General features: G+C 48.8%; 1 long non-coding RNA gene across 3 annotated transcripts; it reads left to right on the top strand.

Moving 5' to 3' along the window:
• The first annotated feature begins 4627 nt into the window (after positions 1-4627).
• On the top strand, positions 4628-7599 carry LOC103888479. 3 transcript variants are annotated; one of them, XR_004175974.1, is made up of 3 exons: positions 4628-4669; positions 5621-5845; positions 7237-7599. It is a non-coding gene; the product is annotated as an uncharacterized LOC103888479 (long non-coding RNA). The 3 variants fall into 3 exon arrangements; XR_004175975.1 differs by lacking the exon at positions 7237-7599 and adding an exon at positions 6115-6281; XR_653002.3 differs by lacking the exon at positions 7237-7599 and having other exon boundaries at positions 5217-5787.
• Positions 7600-8790: the final 1191 nt, after the last annotated feature.

Raw genomic sequence — 8790 nt, 5'->3', positions numbered from 1 at the left:
CTTGAGGTGACTGTCCAAATGCAGACTCCTAGGCCACCCCCTGACCCACTGGACCAGTTTCCAGGAGTGGAGCTGAGCACCTTCTTTTTTGATAAACTTTCACCTACTTCAAAGGCTGAGATCCTCCATCCTAGTGGGTAGAGCTTTTCCCTTGGTAGGTTCTACTAACAAGCAACCTGAGCTCAATGGTGAAACAGGTGCTCCCACCTTCATCCCAGCACTTTGAGAGGCTGAGGCAGGCGGATCGCTTGAGCCCAGGAGTTTGAGACCAGCCTGAGCAGCATGGCAAAACCTCGTCTCTAGAAAATACAAAAAAATTAACCCGGTGTGGTGGTGTGGGCCCACAGTTCCAGCTACTTAGGAGGCTGAGGTGGGAGGATCACCTGAGCCCAGGGAGGCTGAGGCTACAGTGAGCTGTGATCACATCACTGCACCACAGCCTGGGTGACAGAGTGAGACCCCATCTCAAAAAGAAAAGAAAAATCTGAGCTCAAGACACGAACTACACTGCTCAGGATCTGCCAAGGAACAAATCGTAGAGACTTGATTCAAACCCAGAGCTAGGGGGACGGGTGTCCCACTTTGCCTGGGAGAATCCTGGTTTATGCCTGTTGGCATACATCATTAACAGTAGCCATTTTCACTTGCAAAAGCATCCTGGATTGGATAATACATTATATGTCTTCCCTATTCAGAGCCCCTAGCCATGACTGTGCCGCACCACTGCCCCTTCAGAAAGGTCAGCTCAGGTGGTCCTGGGAACACACAGGATGAAAGGGGCATAACCTGGCTGGGGAGGTAGGTCAGGGGAGACACCTCAGCTATGGATGATTCTCAAATCCCCTCTCTGCCTTTAGGACAGCATTGCAGGCAATGGGTACTCGTAGGAAGAACACTGATGCATAACTGATCTCCGTCTCCACTGAAAGCTGCAACCATAGCAGCGATTATGATAACATCCGACACTCACATAGTACTCACTATGTGCCAAGCACCATTCTAAGCACTTTGCATATGTCATGTAGATGAGCACAGACCCTCAACAGCAGCCAGAGGAATTGAGCTGGACAGTAAGAACTCTTGCGTGGGAAACTTGTGATGACAATGCACTATTGACTGAAGGCCCAGGAGTCCAGCCAGCCAGCCAAGTCACAGGGCAATTTCAGATGTAGCCTTTGTAAACTGTGACCTTTCTGGATGATCTGGAAAAAGTCAGCACCAGGATCCTGAGCCTAATCTGCAGTGAAAAGAAGCCCGGTTTTCCTTCTCCAGGGACCTTTGAGAACAGAGCTGCCTGTACATCTTGACTAATTTACATCCAGCCCCACCAGGAAGCCGGAGGATGGAGATGACCTCTGAGGTCCCTTTGAGCCAAGAGGTCTGTGATCATTACAACCACATGTCAAGACCTGGGGACATTCCCGTTTCCTGCTCTTTCACCTGGGGACCCAGGCTGTGGGGCCCCGTTTGCCTGTGTATTTAGGAGGTCATGACCTTTTCCCTGGGCCTCCCAGTCTCCTGTTTGGCGTTCACTCCCACCCACCGGCAGCCCCTGAGCTCTTTTCTTTTCTGAGGTCTTCCCTGAGGAGCTTTGGGTAGATGCAGAAAGTAAGCCCCTCGTCTTCTCTCTACTTCACCCCTAACACACATCTGGACTTCCCCAGCCACGCCTGGGGCTTTTGCGGCAACCAAACCATTTTAGGGACGTGGAGCAGAACCCACTCTCCCTAAAAAAGAGTCAAGGCAGCGTCCAAACCTGTCACCTGGAAACACGCATCCTCTTCAGGTCAGCAGAGACGGTGGCCATGATGGCGGAGGGTGGTGCCCAAACTGGCCAGAGGCGCCGCCCAGCCAAAGGCAGAGATTCTCCAGTGTGCTTCTGAACCCAGGAGGCTAATGAAGGGAGTCCCTGGAAGACACTACCCCCACCCCCACATTTCTTATTTCGATCATCCTCCATCAGGCAGCTGGAGGAAAGGCACTGGCCGAGGGCCCAGCTGCTTGGCTGGAGCAAAACTGGCACTTCTCTTTTTCCCCTCTAGTCGGGGAGAGAGAGGGGGAGAAAGACTAGAGGGGAAAAAGAGAAGTGAGAAGCGAGGAGAGGACAAGGAACAGAGTGAAAGGAGAGAGGAAAGGAACACAGGGTGGAACGGAAAGGATGAAGACGAGAAGAGAAAAGTGGGGGGACAGGAGAAAGGGGAGAGTGATGCCGCCAGATCCACCAGCATCGACTTAAGGAAACAGATTTCAGGGTAGGGGGTTCATCATGGGCCTATAGGAGATCAAAGGGTGGGGGCAGGGTTGGGGGTGGGGAGGAAGTGACAGTGAACTGTGCTTAGCACAGTTGACTCTTACAGTAGGACCTCAACCCCTCCAAAACCCAGCTCTTTGGGGGACTCCAGACAGTCTCTGCGAGGGGGTTCATTGGGTGAAGAGAGAAAGAACGTGTTATAGCAACCCACAGGCACTGTGCATTCAATTTAGTTCATACTTTTAAAAGTTATTTATTTATTCTTATAGACAAGGTCTCCCTTTGTGGCCCAGGCTGTAGTGCAGTGTCACCATCATAGCTCACTGCCTCCTTGACTTCTTTGGCTCAAACGATCCTCCCAGCTCAGCCTCCAAGTAGCTGAGCCACAGGCATGCGCCATCATGCCCAGCTAATTAAAAAAAATTTTTTTTTGTGGAGACAGGGTCTCACCATCTTGCCCTGGTTAGTCTTGAACCCCTGGGCTCAGGCAATCCTTCCGCCTTGACCTCCTAAAGTGCTAGGACTACAGGGATGAGCCCCCATGCTCAGCCTAGCTTATACTATTTATGCACCTACTTTTTATATGCCAAGCTCCATAGTAGGTGCTGGGCATATCACAGGTGAATGAGATGAAATCTCTGGCAACATTCTGGGGAGGACGTGCAGTATGTTCAGCAGGCTGTGTGTGTGAATATGTGTGATGGGCTGTGGGCACTAAGACTCCTTCCAGAAGAAAAAAATACATATTTGTTTTTATGTATGAGCTAGGGGATCTAAGAGCTGGATGATCCTTAGAAAGCCAGCTTGTAGGATGGTCCCTAAAAAACATCCAGATGAAAGATTCCTTCTTATATGCTAGCAGAAGCCTCAGAGAGGGCAGTACTCCAGCTGATCCCAGGGACAGGGTAGGAGAGGAGACATTGGCTCTACTGGTCAGATAGGGAAATGCAAGTAAGAGGAGGCTTAAGAGGACATCTCCTTCCATCATCTCTCCAAAGCAGTAATCTCCTACTCAGGGGAAGGCATGCAATATTTGCATGCCACCCCCAGGGCCAGGAAGCTTGCTACCTACCAAACCCCCTCACTGCAATGGTAAAGGCTAATATCTAGAATCTACGAAGAACTTAAACAAATTTACAAGAAAAAAACAACTCCATCAAAAAGTGAGCAAAGGATATGAACAGACACTTCTCAAAAGAAGACATTTATGCAGCCAACAGACACATGAAAAAATGCTCATCATCACTGGCCATCAGAGAAATGCAAATCAAAACCACAATGAGATACCATCTCACACCAGTTAGAATGGCAATCATTAAAAAGTCAGGAAACAACAGGTGCTGGAGAGGATGTGGAGAAATAGGAACACTTTTACACTGTTGGTGGGACTGTAAACTAGTTCAACCATTGTGAAAAACAGTGTGGCGATTCTTCAAGGATCTAGAACTAGAAATATCATTTGACCCAGCCATCCCATTACTGGGTGTATACCCAGAGGATTATAAATCATGCTGCTATAAAAAGACATGCACACGTATGTTTATTACGGCACTATTCACAATAGCAAAGACTTGGAACCAATCTAAATGTCCATCAATGATAGACCGGATTAAGCAAATGTGGCACATATACACCATGGAATACTATACAGCCATAAAAATGGATGAGTTCATGTCCTTTGTAGGGACATGGATGAAGCTGGAAACCATCATTCTGAGCAAACTATCACAAGGACAAAAAACCAAACACTGCATATTCTCACTCATAGGTGGGAATTGAACAATGAGAACACTTGGACACAGGGTGGGGAACATCACACACCGGGGCCTGTTGTGGGGAGCGGGGAGGCGGGAGGGATAGCATTAGGAGAAATACCTAATGTAAATGACGAGTTGATGGGTGCAGCACACCAACATGGCACATGTATACATATGTAACAAACCTGCACGTTGGGCACCTGTACCCTAGAACTTAAAGTATAATAATAATTTTTTTAAAAGGCTGCGGATATTGTTTCTCAAAGTGTGTTCCTCAGGTTATTGAGATCCTGGTGTTGTTAATAGGCATTCCTTGGATGGGGAAAAAAGAGTGCCCTGGAAAAATAACATTGGGTTAAATAAAGTTTTTTCCTTAATATTATTATTTTTCTGGCGGTGGGAGGAGTTTGCTATTTGGGGTATTTTTTTGTTTACTTTTGGTTTTCTCAGAGCGGTTAATATGTCCACTCCTAAGACTTGGATAGTAGGAGGTAACTCTGAAACTTGCTTTCTCTCATAGCTTTTTTTTTTTTTTGAGATAGGGTCTGAGTCCGTCACCCAGGCTGGAGTGCAGTGATGTGATCACAGCTCACTGCAGCCTCGACTTCCCGTTCTCAAGCAATCTACCTGCCTCAGCCTTCTGAGTAGCTGGGACCACAAGGTAATTAAAATTAAAATTTTTTTTTTGTAAAGATGGGGTCCCACTATGTTGCTCAAGCTGGTCTTGAACTGGACCCAAGCAATCCTCCTGCCTCAGCCTCCCAAAGTGCTGGGATTACAGGTGAGAGCCCTTTCGCCCGGCCTCATCAAACTTTTTGAGTTAACACTATATCGCGCAACTTACTTTGGGATATTCTGCTCCAGTGATGGAAACAACTTTCCTATGTTGACGTGAAGAAAAGAATGTGGGTGGGGGACTGGGTGGTACGCCCTTCCTGGGAGGTCTGAGCCTCTAGTCTGCCACCCACCTGTTCCCAAAAGCTCTTTGAAAACCCTTCAACGGGATTAAGGCTTTGATTAACTTGCCTTTGTTCTCAGTGATTTGACCTTGGGTGAACTGCTCCATTTCTTTATGGCCCTTCCATTTTCTCCTCATTGAACTGGGATAATGGCCCCCAGTGCATTCCTGTCTTCGCGGGTCCTTTGGAGTCCCCAAAGCGTTTCTGTAGGATATTTCCCTGAATTGTCCTGTATTATTTCCTCTGCAGTTTCTGTCTCCTCAGCTGAGTTGAAAGCACCTTGAGGGCAGCGGCCCTTCTTCTTCGGATAGTGGTTCCAGGCTCCCCTAACCCTGTGACAAGATGTAAACATCTTGGGGGAACCTCAAGTCCGAGGACTGGATTTGCTTCCCCACTCTGCCACTTAATTGTCATCTGACAAGTCACTCAAGCCCCTGGAGGATTATCTCCTTCTTCTTTAAAACAGTGGGGCTAACGGAGCAGAAGGAAAGTGATTTATAAACTCAGTTTCCATAGAATCCTAGTTATTTTCATTAGTCATTTATCCAACACACGCTAATTGTGTTTGAGGCATCGTGCGAGATGTTGGGAATCCAGAGATGCTCTTCTGGGTCACCCACCTCATCTCTCCTTCTGTCTATATTCGCCGATAGGGTGATGATCCTGGAAAATCATGCTGACAAGGTCTGTGAGAAGCTTAGCACTCTGAAGAGATACACAGAGACTGTTCACATGCAGGAGTAACGGTGACATCGCATCCGCTCCAGTCCCCGGACCTTCCCTTCCTCTTAGGGACAACCATAAACACAGCCAAAAGCTAGCACACAGGACAAACTACTTTTTATTCTAGAAAGAGAAAAAGGGATTTCTGAACTCAGGTAAACTGGAAGTGGGGGATGTCGAGGGGGAAGGGAAGGATTGAGGCAGAAAGGAGGGCCCAGGGATGAATGGAATTGCAGGGCCCAGCGGCAGAGCAGACAGACCCCCAGCACACATGTCAAACCCAAACAAGGGAATGTTTTGAGGCTGTGCGTCCAGCATGCCTCCGTCCCGGCCCCCTTAAGGACCACCCTGGGAAGTTCTCTAGAAAACCCATCCATCACGGACAACAGTCTGCTTTCTTTCCCCCCTGGTTCAACATCCATAGCACAAAAATGTGCTTCACTAATGGAAACCTCGTGCTGGGTTCTTGGAGCATTGTGGCAGTGAGCAGCAGAAAAGGAAGTGAGTGTGTTTGAAAGAACACACACACACACACACACACACAGAGAAACAGGCCAAAGCCGCCTGTCCACAAATTCATGCACACAACCATTCACATAACTGTGGATACACAGAGATGAACAGGGAACGCCTCGCGACACTGGGACTGTGGCAGCAACAACAGCTGATGAAGTCATTGCCCTCCAGCTCCCCCATCACCAGGAAGGGATGGGCGCCTCCCTCTTCCATCTGTGTTTCTCAATGATTCAGAATGTCTGGTTGGGGTTTTCACTGGCTCTTTCATACATTGTTGGAGGAAAAAAAAGAAAGAATGAAAGAAAAAGATCAAATTTCAGTTCCCCTCAATTGCTCTGGGTTTGTGCAACTAAGTGTCATTGTGAGACTTCTGCCGCCCACGTCCTCAAAGGCCCGCACGTGGTTCAGTCTGCACCTAGACCAGGGCAATTAGTAGTTCCTTTTTCCTGCCATGAGGCATCAAAGGTCCTCGTGTTGTTACCCTATCCACTGGTTTAGCCCATGAGGCTGACTGAAGGCAGAGGCAACCAAGAAGCACTTTCATATGTGAATAAAAAACAAGTATGGAATGTGGGCCGGGCACGGTGGCTCATGCCTGTAATCCCAGCACTTTGGGAGGCTGAGGTGGGCAGATCACAAGGTCAGGAAATCGAGACCATCCTGGCTAACATGGTGAAACCCCATCTCTACTACAAATACAAAAAAATTAGCCAGGCGTGGTGGTAGGCACCCATAGTCCCAGCTAATTGGGAGGCTGAGGCAGGAGAGTGGTGTGAACCCGGGAGGCGGAGCTTGCAGTGAGCCGAGATTTGCGTCGCTGCACTCCAGCCTGGGCGATAGAGCAAGACTCTGTCTCAAAACAAACAACAACAACAACAACAAAAAAAAAAACAAAAAAACACAACAAGTATGGAATGTGGAAAGAGCAGAGCCCTGGCCCAAACCTCAGGATGCCTAAGTTCTAGTCCTGGAAGTGCTAGGAACTGGCTGTGTGACCTTAGCCAGCTTACCCAATCTGTCTGATTCTTAGAGCTGTCTGCTGTAAAATGAACAGGGCGCATAATGACAGTCTCTGAGGCCCTCCATTTCGGACCTTCTGTCATGAGAATGTTCACTGGTTGCTACCTATATGAATGAAGATTTGCGGGGCATGGATAATACAAAACAATGGTGACCTAACTTTAATGTTTTCTGTTTTACTTTGTTTGCCTTTGGAATGTAACTAGAGCACACATTCAGACACTCACAAACTTCCTTCCTTCCCTGCCCCCTTTCCTTGCTCCTCTGTTTGGCCCTCCTGGCCAGGGATGGGGGTGGAAGAATGTGAGGTTGGCTGGAAAGGCAGAGAGGATGCAGGAATCCTCTGGTTGGGGGCAGGGAGGTTGTGGGGGAGGAGTGCTCCAGGCACCCGAGAATCGATCAGCTATAAGATCATTCTAATCCCTTCCCCTATCCAGAAAGGTGGGAGATTGTGAATAGCACATTCCTCACGTGAAATACCGTATATCCTTGCCTATGAGAAGCCCCGGGAAAAACAGTAATGTGTGTGTAAATGATGAGCCTCTAGGAAAACCATCAGAGAAGTCCTTCTCCTTCTTGTCATGATATATTTCAGTTTTCCTTTCCAGCCAAGAAGGGGCCCCTGCCAAACCAGGATTTCTAGGGCAATCGTCATGCCTGGGGGGTGGAGACTAGGAAGAGAGACAGGATCTTCATGGGGAAATAAATGTGCTATTTTGCTATTTTTACTCCACCATGGCTTGGAAAATAGGATACTTTTCTTTTGCTGCAGCATCTCATATGTGAGCATATACGGTAATGGAGGCATTCCAGTGTCCAGCTGATAGCCAATCAGGAATTGGGGCCTTTCTGCATTTTTCCCTTTAAGAAAAAGTTCTGGGTCCTCTACGGAGCAGCAAATCAACTGCAGTCTGCAGAGTTGCCATCCCCTCCCCCACCTCCCACCCACCATCATGGGGACGGGGCGTTCGTGTTAGTTAGGACAACCTGGGTCCTCTTCCTGGGGACAACCCCGTGAAACACAAAGTCTTAGGTTTTGAAAGTAGGATGCTGGGGATGGGAGAGAGAGGCTGGCAGGGGCTGGTGGCTGACCAGCTGGGGCCATTGCTCGGGGCGAGGGTGGTTGGAGGGAGAAAGAAGGAAGAGAGAGAACTCCGTGATCACATGCAGCTATGGATGCTTGCATGTGTGTGCGTATGCGTGTGTGGGTGCGTATGTCTCCCCACAGGACTGGACCAGTAGAGGCTGGTGGAAAGCATGAGCAGCTCCATTCAGGAAGGAGAAGCAGCAGCTGCTTCCCTAGGAGACAGTGTCTGGGAGCAGCTGCAAGCTGGGAAGAGCCCGATGGCAAGGGAGCTGCCGACCGTAGGATAGACAAGGAGAGCCAGGCTGGTTGCTACCATCTGGCTGGGCCGTGGGGCTCTACTCAGAGCTGGCCAGCCTCAGCTTTCTCTCCTGCTTGTGAAACCTGGGCCTTAACTCTCCTGTCCTTCCCTCCTCCTTAGGCTTGACCGGACTCTGCAGCTCTGCCTGGGCTCTGTCACTATGACCTCTGCTCAGCTTC

The sequence above is a fragment of the Papio anubis genome, chromosome 9, assembly GCF_008728515.1.
Source record: "Papio anubis isolate 15944 chromosome 9, Panubis1.0, whole genome shotgun sequence".
Lineage (NCBI taxonomy): Eukaryota > Metazoa > Chordata > Mammalia > Primates > Cercopithecidae > Papio > Papio anubis.
The sequence above is the reverse complement of the archived record's forward strand: the minus strand, read 5'-3'. Positions and strand labels throughout refer to the sequence as shown.